The sequence below is a fragment of the Pteronotus mesoamericanus genome, unplaced genomic scaffold (genome assembly GCF_021234165.1).
Source record: "Pteronotus mesoamericanus isolate MK-2021 breed Mesoamerican mustached bat unplaced genomic scaffold, CSHL_Meso_final contig_78, whole genome shotgun sequence".
NCBI classification, from domain to species: Eukaryota; Metazoa; Chordata; class Mammalia; order Chiroptera; family Mormoopidae; genus Pteronotus; species Pteronotus mesoamericanus.
The window spans coordinates 29,249,832-29,260,400 of NW_026555258.1; positions in this window are offsets into that span (position 1 = coordinate 29,249,832).

The following is a 10,569-nucleotide window of genomic DNA, read 5'->3' on the forward strand; positions in this document are numbered from 1 at the left end:
GCTGTGTCTTAGCAACCAGTCTTTCTGCCCACGCAGCCTCCTGGGTTATCCTCCCATGTCCTTGTCCATCAGTCTGGGTGGCCTCCGCCCCTCTCACCTGTGGATCCCACAGACCCTCCACCTCATGAGTTACCACATTGGCAAGGTCGGAGTCTAGTCTCCAAAGACTCAGCCTTGGCCTTTCACCTGTTTTGTATTTTCTGAAACATCCTTTGAATCAACAAAGTACCTGGAGTGATTCATCTCTTCTTCCTCTTCCTTCTTTTTTTGTAAATGAGAAAATGAGTGAAGAGTTAACACTTGACCAAACAAGTGCTTAAAGAGACTGGACCCCTAGGATCCAGTTAGAGGCTGGGGACATGGGCTGCTCCTGGAGCTAGGCCTGGGGGAGGATTCATAGCAGGTCCTTTTCCACCAGCAAGTGCCAGTTCCTCCTCAGAAAACGCTCCGTGCCTGTCATGTGAGGGAAAGCCAGGCCACTTTACCGTCTGGCCTCACCTTTGCTCGTTTTAAGGGATTCCTGCCTCTACTTCCTCAAGCTTCCCTGGGAGGCCCAACCTCCAGCCCCCCTCAGGGACCGAGGCCAGAGGAGCCAGCTTACAGGATGGGAGCTGCTAAAAGGAATTTTTTCCCTTAATTTTATGAGCCTCTCCCTCCTCTTCCTCTAATTGTGGCCATTTCCTCTGTCCGCGTGTATTCATGTTTTCTTGGACATCTAACAATTGAAACAGGTTTTTCCCTTTCAGAAACACTCATATTCAGGTTACTGGTGTTAGTTTGGTTTTTGTTTTGGCTTTTTTTCTTCATCTGCTGCCAATTAATGGAGAGAAATCAGCTGGATTTCTTTGAGGGCGGGGGAGGGGGGAGCTCCCAGCCACACAATATCTCGCCCTCAGCATTTCATCTCAGGACACAACCTCCAGCCACTCACGGTCTCGTTGCTCAAAGCCACCAGACTTTCTTTTCTTTTTTTTCCCTTTTCCTTCTTTGCTGGATTCATTATTGACCATAATGGCCCAGCCACTTCAACGGCTGTGTCCTTGAGCGCTGAAGAGTCAAGGGCCTTTCTGGCAGCCCCTCCCCGCAAGATGGCTCCACAGGGAGAAGGGCGGCTTTGTGGGGAGAGAGGTCCCACCTGCCTGTCAGTGCCAGGGTCCCATCAGAACAGTCACAGATGCTAACATCTTCTCCTGGAGAGAGGCTCAAAGAGCAGCCCTTCACAGGGAGGTGGGCTCCCAGAGCATCTCTGGGCTGGTCCTTCCGCAGCCAGAGTGAGCAAGTGGCCCCACCAACAGGTGGAGCGCTTGACCCGCTACTCTGCTTCTATGGCAGTCACAGGACCCAGAGAGTCTCCTTTTAAGATTTTGAACACCAAGCTCTGGCTGGCTCTCCAACTCTCTTGCAAGTGGTTGATGTCACTTGGCCAAGGTCCTCACAGGGACAGCCAGCCCGGCTTACCCTCAGACCCCAGGGAGAGGGCATGCAGGAACCACAGCGGCGGGGCAGGCTGGCATGGGAAGTCGTCCACAGAGGGCCCTGGCTGGATCCAGTAACCTGCCACATCTGTCTCCACTCTTCCAGATCTGTTCCCAGCAAAGACCAAATGGGGCAAGTTGTTCAGAGGGAGCTAGCATGGCCCAGAGCCTTAGATGTAGGAACATCTTCCAGAAACCTACAGGAACCCACTCAGGCATCCTCTGACATGGCGGCACCCATCAGCCCCCTGTCGCCTCACCTCAGGGCTGTTCTGTCACTGCCAGGAGGCTGGTGCCAGCCACCTACAGCTAAAAAGTTGTCCTGTGAAGCTCTAATTTTGTGATAAACTGAATAATGATGTATAGTTAATGTAAAGCTTTTGGTATACAAGTGTCTTGTTTAAGCGCAGCTCATGGAGCGCACACGTTTTATTTCTTTAAACTGCAGTCATGTGCCCCAGGAAACATTTCATTGCCTTCTGCTTGCCGAGGCAGAGGTTCCACCATCATCTCCCAAAGGCAGATAGTTACAGGGGGATAAAAGCACCTCCCTGCTTCCTAATTAGGAGAGAGTAGAGCCCTAATGAGCTCGTTAAGTGAAAATGAATTAATCTGTTCAGCAAATATTTGTTGAGTGCCCACTGGTCCTGAGGCCCGGGTGGATACAGAGGAGAAGGAGAGCCAGCTCCTATGCTCAGGAAGTTTCCAGTAGCAGGGGCAGGGAATAAAAACAGGCAGCTGCCGGTGACACAGAGGGGGACCCAAGGGGCTGGGGGAGCCCAGAACGAGAGGGAACTGAATCTGCTCGCAGCCTTCAGGAAGAGTTGGGCCTCAGGCCAGGAAGCCATTCTTGGTCTCCCGGAAGGTTTTGGGAGATGCGTGACTGGAACACGACTTCCCCTTGTTGCCCTCACACCATCATCACAGTGACGTCTTAATGCAGCCTGAGGCTGGGAGGCCCGCAGGCCACAGCCCCGGCCCCTCACCCGCGCAGCGGAGCCCCTGAGGGGGCCCTGGGGCCCTGGCAAGCCAGGAAGCCTGCTCTGGAGTGGTCCCCGACCCCCACCGCACCCTGGAGGATCTCACTGCCTCTCCTGCCCCTGCCTCCCAGGGGCGTGGCCTCCTGTCCCTGACAGGCCCCTTTCTCCCCACCTGCCCCCAGGACTCAGGCTTTGGTTCTCCTCTCTCTATTCCATTGACCCGGAATCCACACCTGCAACTCCCAACCCCTCCCACACACAGGACTTGCGCCGTTCGCAGGATGCCTGTGCTCAAAGAGGCCAATGCCAGTGCTCTGTGGCCAGAATTTCCTGAGGGGAAGGAGAAAATGTCTCTGGTAGTCACCGCTAAACTCCTATTTTATATTCTGAGGAGTTCTTTACTTCTATTTCGGTTCAATTGAGCAAACACTGAGCAGGCATTGAAAGACTGCGATGAACGAGCTGGTGACACGGAGCGGGAAGTTGAGCACAGGAAACACCTTCCTCAACCAGAGTCCGCAGGAAGCGGCGGATGGCCAGGTGCCTGTCCCACTGTAAATCGGCAGTGCCAGAAACTGAGGCTCAGAGAGGTACAGGGTCTGGTTCAAGGCCACACAGCAGGTCCCTCTCCACATGCCCTGGGTGTCTGAGAGGGGCCAGCTCAGAGGATCCCCTTGGCCAGTACAGTTCTGAGAAGGCAGGGTGGGGATTCTTCTCAGTTTAGAAGCCACTTAATTCTCACTGGCTCTCTCCCGAGTAGCAACATCCCAGGACTGCAGTGACGGGAGTCATCTCTGGTTTGGGAGACAATTTTGAAGGGGATATGGTCTGACTGGGCAGCAGGGCATCACTAGTGTGGTTCTGGCGCCCTCATGTGGTTCTCTTCAGTATTGCATTCAGCCCCAGGGGGAGGGGAAGGCGGATCCAAGTCACTAGAGGCTAAGACTGGGAAAAGGCAAACAGGTACAGGGCAGGCCAAGCGGAGTGGTGGACGATGGGTGCTGAGCAGAGGTAAGGAGAGCAGAGAAAGGGACAGAAGAGGTGACATCCGAGTCGTGTGTCACATACAGGGAGAGGAACCAGTCTAAGCAAGAGCGGGAAGGCTCTCTGGCTCCCAGTCCAGTGCTCTCAAATGCTCTACTCTAACGCCCCCTAATTCATGCCAATTGAGGAGGAAGGGGAGGCTGAATTAGAACAGCTCAGTCCTGTTCACACTGAGAAATGACTACCACAGTAAAGTTAGTTAACACAATTTTTTTTTTATGGTGAGAAGAGTTAAGATCAACTCTTAGCAGCTTGCAAGTATACAACATAGTATTGTAACTATAGTCACCACACTGAATATTATTAGATACCAGGATTTATTCACCTCATAACTGTAACCTTGAACCCCTTGACCAATGTCTTCCCATTTCCTCCGCCCCCTAACACCTAGCAACCACCATTCCACTCTCTGTTTCTATGAGTTTGGCTTTTTAGAGTCTATTCATGATATCTTACAGTATCTGCCTTTCTCTGCCTGACATTTCACTTAGCATAATGCACAAATGGCAGGATTTCCTTTTTATGGCTGAATAATATTCCACTGTATATACAAATATATCTTTATTTAATCTCTATATTTTCTTCATTACCATTTAGCCCCCTTATATATTTTCTTTATCCCTTCGAGTGGAAGGACTTTTACCTTGTGTACATTATTTTAAACAAAATGTGGCTCATTGTGTGTTTATATACCCTCCATTTTCCAGTTAACATAGTGCCATCTGCTTTTCCTTAATGTTATTAAATCTTCTATGATATGATCTTTTTTTCTTAGCAGAAGAATATCCTACTTCAGTAAGTTATTCAAGGCTTTGTATAACCAGCTCTGCAGGGAGTATCTTTGTTCAGAAATCATTATCTGTTTCACGGTGTTGTTTTCCCTTAAGGAGAAATTCGCAGAAGTGGCGTTACCGAGTCAGAGGCTGGGTCCATCTTTGAGGTTCTTGTCCAAAAAGGCTAATTTATCTTCCATTCCCATTTCTGGGAGTGCCCCCAAAGAAAAGCTGCTTGGTTACATTTGAGGACAGTCAGCAAGTCAGACTTTGCCTGAAACATGAGGCTAGGCAGTTTCCTTTCATCAAAGACAGCCCAAGTCCAGGCATGGCCGCTGTGGGGCAGGACCAGAAGCTGCCGGGCTGTCCCTGAGGGGTTTCTGCAGGACTGAGGGGGTTTCTTTCCAGAATGCAGGACTCTCAGTGCCAACACAGTTGGTCCTTAGCTACCAGCTCCTGGCATGACCCTGAGCAAGCCCCTTACCCCTTTGGCCTTGTGAGGGTACCTACCATCCTGGGCTGGGAGCCAGGATGCAGGACCCAGTGGGGAGCAGAGGGAGCCCGACCCCCCTGGAGTGCAGGAGGCAGGTCAGAAGGAACAGCGGTCACTCTTAGGGGAGTATGGGAGGCCCTGGCTCACATCCTAACTCCATCCTTTCCGGCTCTGTGACCCAGGCAAGGCGCAAAAACCTGCTTCCTCTGGTATAAAATGGCACAGGGCCTCACAGGGTTTTTGCAAAGACTGCAGGCTGTGTTGCATGACTGCCTTTAGGCTGCCTTAGCCTTACCAAGCTTCAGACAATGTGGGTGAGGGTGAGAACAAGGCGGATTTTCACAGGAAAGACAAGAGTCATTACAGCCATAGAATTTCAAAGGAAAGAGGGCCCAGGATTCCCGGAAGTGTTCCTGTGGGAGGGTGAAAGTGGAGTTTACAAATAAAAATTGACCTGGTCCTACTGAACGTCTACAAAGTAGGAATCACAGATTAAGATCCTTTTCCTTTCTGGACCAAAGTCCAGAGCTGGTCTCTCCCTTCTCTCCATTCTCCTACCTAGGCACCTTTTGACATCCTGTCTTTATTCGTTATTTAAGTTAATGCTAACACACTGCAGTTATTTAAATAATAAGCATATGTTATGTTTCTATTTAAATAATTACATTGGTTTATTTCAATATTAAACCTATTTATTGTCTTTATTGTTTAAAAATCTACACAGTGTCTCTAGTGTTTAAATATTAAACATGCATTAATTATTTATTGCTGGCCTCCACCCACTAGAATGCCATTAGAAGGTAGACTCCACCCAGGCAGGGATCTAACAGAACCCCCAGAACATAGTAGAATAAGAATTTGTTAAATGATACAAACATGATAAAAGTCTCCATTTGTGGCGAGCTCTGCCTTGTGCGTGCACTGGCCTCCTGTGATGAACGCCCCGCTGTGCAGATGAGAAACCCAGGCTCAGAAGGAGCTGTGACTGTGAGGAAAGCAAAGTTAGATTTAGCGGTGGGGGATCCGAGCTCACGATCCGCGCCTCGCACCCCTGAAGAGGGTCACAGCCCCAGTGAGCAGGATCTAAGGAGAACTACATTGTCCCTTCTTCCCCAGGAGCAAGAGAGAAAGCTCCGTTGCCCCCTCCACACCAACCACGTCAATGAGCCCCCATTGTGCGGCATCTGCCGTCTTGAGGAGCCTCCCTCAGGGACTCACAAGGTGGGAAGATGGAGATACTGAGGCTCAGAGGGAGGGAGGGCTTTGACCCAGGGGCACAACCAGGAAGTGGTGGGTCCAGGGTTCAAACCCAGGTAGGCTGACCTTGCAGCACTAGTTCACTCTTTCCCACCTTGCTTCATCATCAGGTTCGTAAGGACCTCTTGTAAAATATGAAATTCTAAACCCTTCCTCTTGGAGGTTTTTTTTTTTTTAAAGATTTTATTTATTTACTTTTAGAGAGAGGGGGTGGGAGGGAGAAAGAGAGGGAGAGAAACATCAATGTGTGGTTGCCTCTCTTGCGCCTCCTACTGAGGACGTGGCCACAAACCAGGCACGTGCCCTGACCAAGAATCGAACTGGCAACATTTTGGTTTGTGGGAGGTCACCCAACCCACTCAGCTGCACCAGCCAGGGCCCTCTTGGGGATTTTAATTCAGTGTGTTTTGGGTGGATGCCAGGAACCTAAACAGTATCTGTAACAAGCTCCTCAGGGGTGTCTTATGATAAGAGAGTCTTGGTAAAGGGCTAGTATGTGTGCAGCCCTGCAGCCTGATCTTTTCCCAAGTTCACGGCACCGAATACTCAACTGTGCTTCTGTTCTCAAAAACAGTGGAGGCGGTGGGGTCCCAGCCTCATCTCTCACTAGATAGTAAATTTGAGCACGTCACAGTACTTCTAGAGTACACAAATTATGTGAAAACCAGAGGAAATATCTATCAGGCCACTGCTTGGGAAACCCAGAGTATTGTGCAAATGTTTGATGTTGTTTTATTGACTCAGCCCTTGCTAGATAAAAATGTTTGTATTTCACAAGTATGTGTCACTTAGATACCAAGTAAGGTGTCCCATGATCCCACCCAGAGGTCAGCAACTGCTCTGAGCCCAGAGAACTACCAGAGGCATAGGCTCTGTCTATCAGTGTGCCTGGGACAAAGGCAAAGTTGGAGAATAGGAATAATGTCGGGCAGAATGAGAAGCCTGGTGTCTCCTTCTTTGCACACTCCTTCCCATCCCATGCTTTTCCTAGAGCCCATCTTGTTTAAATCCTAGTCACGCTTTGTCAGTCCTTTTCCAGGCAGTCTTCCCCGACTGCAGCTAGTGCACCTTCCGTCTCCTATGGACACACAGCACTTGGTATGTGCCTGTTTCAGTACCGATGGTTTCTCCTTGGGACTGGACCCATTTCCCCAATGGGCTGCAGTCTAACTCACACATTCCTGAGACTGCAGGCACCTGTGTTTCAAACTTCAGATCACTATTATGGGTCAGGATATTGATTTGGAGCTGTTGTTTCCCAAAATTGCCTAAGAAGACTTGCCTGGGGTTTGCATTAAATATAGACAGGCCAACAGGCCTCTCCCCTGGATATTCTGATTTTGTAGTAGGTCTCATTTGGGACTGATGATCTATTTTTCTTAAAATTTTATTTATTTATTTTTAGAGAGAGGAGAAGGGAAGGAGACAGAGAGGAAAACATCAATGTGTGGTTGCCTCTCACACGCCCCCTACTGGGGACTTGGCTCACAACCCAGGCATGTGCCCTGACCGGGAATGAAAACAGCGACTGTTCAGTGCGCAGGCCGGTCTTCAATTTCACTGAGCCACACCAGCCAGGGCTAAAGATCTATTTTTTTTTTAACCAAACTTCCAGGACCTACAATCTAGCTTTTCAACCTATAAAGTGCATACAAATCACCTAGTGACCTTGTTAAATACAGATACTAGCTCACTATGTCTGGGTCAGGCCAAGAAGAGTCTTTTCCAACAAGATCCCAGGTGATATCTATGCTGCAGGTCCAGGATCACAGGCTTCCTGGACACGTTCAGGTGATTCTCTTTTTTTTTTTTTTAATTTTTACTTATTGTTTTTAGAGAGAGGAAAGAAGAGGAAAAGCGAAACTCCCATTTGTTCTTCCACTTATTTATGCATTCATTGGTTGATTCTTGTATGTGCCCTGACCGGGGATCAAACCTTCAACCTTGGCATATCCAGAGGGCACTCTAAGCAAGATACTGGGCCAGGAAGGTGATTCTTATCTTTAGGCACATTGGGGAAGCAGCCATGTAGTGCTGTCTGCAGCATCAGCACACCCGGGAAATTTTTAAAAAATACTATGGTCCAGGTCCCACTGCAGGCTAATTAAATCAGAATCTCTCAGGTTTTGTTTGTTCGGTTGGTTTTCACAGGTTCCCAGATAATTCTCATGTAAAATAGGCTTAAGACTCACTCTCCACCAGCGTGAAAATAAATGAATGAATAAATGGAATAGACCATCTCATAGGCTTGTGGGATAAAACCTCTGACTCAGTCATATGTGTTGTACATGCAGATGATATGAGTTGCTAGATCAGTGTTAGTTTGAAAATAAGTGAAGGAGAAAGGAGGCATGTCCAAGAATTTACGGAGCAGCTACAGGAACAGGAGGAATTCAAGGACACCCTGGGGGGTGAGGGAGCAGGGCTGACAGTACAGTGGGGGACCTCTGCAGCCTCCGATAGTGAGGTCAGGGTCAGGGAAAGCAGCAAGAAGCTCTGTGTATGCGAAGGGGGAACAGAAGGCAGGGCCTACCAGGCACGGGACAAAATGTACGCAGTTTGTGGGTGTGTAAAAGAATGCAGCGAGTTCATGGAAGGCAACCAGCAGTGCTGGCTTCATGGCTGGAGCACAGGGATGTCAAGGGGAGTGGCAGAGAGAGTTCCAGAGGGTGGCCTGGGAAATTGTGAGCTGAAGAGCAATGAAGGTCATTGACCACTTGCTAGGGAATGACCTAAGGTGATCTTATTTGGGCAGAGCCACTCACAACAGTGAGACTCCACTGACAGCCTGCATAGAATTGTTTTTGTGGACGTAAGGGCCCATGGAGTCTGGGGACACTAGACAACTCCCTAGGAAGCATTTAGTGAGAAGGGAGTGGCGAGTGCTTAAGCAAAGATCCATCAGCAACATTGCCACCCTCTCCACCATTTTGTTTGGGCAAGCAACCTTTTTGCCAAGCACTGAGTTAGGCGGCCAGAAACAAGTCTGACAGCTCTGCCCTAGTGAGCTGGGTAAGAGGAAACTTTTCAAAGGAGGAGGCAAAGGGCCTTGAAGGGTTAACGAGTGTGCAATGGTAAAAGAGGGGAGAAGACTTAAATACAAGGATCTGCAAAACTTTGAGAGACTCTACATGGCTTAAACACAGAATGTAGCTGGGAATGAGGTGGGCTAATAGGCAGACGCACCAGGACACAGCCCTCAGGCCAAATTAAGGAATTTAGATTTATTGGAGAGGCAAGAGGGAACCATCGAAGGCTTTTAGGCTGAGAAGTGAGAAGATCAAAGCTGAGTTAGAGGATACGGTCCGACAGCTGATATGGATGCTGGTGATACAGTCCAACCTCAGTTCTCGAGTGTCTCCCATCTCAAACAATTCATTTTTCAAACAGCCTACCAGAACGAATTAAGTTCAAGAACCAAGGTTCCACTGTAGAGAGAACAATTTAAGAGACTGAAGAATGAATGAAAGAGTATGTGGATGTGCACCAAGACACATCATAATTAAAATGCCAAAGGTTAAAGATAAAGAGAGAATCTTAAAAGCAGCAAGAGAAAAGCAGTTAGTTACCTACAAGGGCACTTCCATAAGACTGTCAGTGGATTTCTCAACAGAAGCTTTGCAGGCCAGAAGGGACTGGCATGAAATATTCAAAGTGATGAAAAGCAAGGACTCACAATCAAGATTACTCTACTCATCACAGCTATCATTTAGAATTGAACAAAAGATAAAGAGCTGCCCAGACAAGAAAAAGTTAAGGGAGTTCATCACCACCAAACTGGTATTACAAGAAATGTTGAGGAGGGGGAGGAGAAAAGGGGAGGAGAGGAAGGGGTAGGGGAGGGGAAGACAGTCAAAAAATATTAATAAAATGGCAATGACTACATACCTATCAATTATTTTAAATGTAAATGGATTAAATGCTCCAATCGAAAGACTAGGTAACCAGCCCTGGCTAGTGTGGCTCAGTGGATTGAGTTCTGGCCTGTGAACCAAAGGGTCACCAGTTTGATTCCCAGTCAGGGCACATGCCTGGGTTGGGGGCCAGGTCCCCAGTAGGGGGCACGTGAGAGGCAACCCCACATTAATGTTTTTCTCCTTCTCTTTCTCCTTCCCTTCCCCTCTCTCTAAAAATTAATAAATAAAATCTAAAAAAAAAAACAAATGACAGGGCAACTGGATAAAAAAACAAGACCCATACATATGTTGTCTACAACAGACCCAGACCAAAAGATACAAATTTTTTAAAGTAAAGGGATGGAAAAAGATATCTCATACAAATGGAAATGGAAAAATAGCTGGGGTAGCAATACTCATATTAGACAAAACAGACTTTAAAACAAAGGCTATTAACAAAAAACAAAGAAGGACCCAGCAACGCCACTTTTGGGAATTTACCCAAAGAAACCCAAAATACTAATTCAAAAAGATATATATATCCCTATGTTCATTGCGGCATTATTTCAATAGTCAAGATATGGAAGCAACCTAAGTGTCTATTGATAGAGAAATGGATAAAGAAGAGACAGTACATACATACAATGAAAC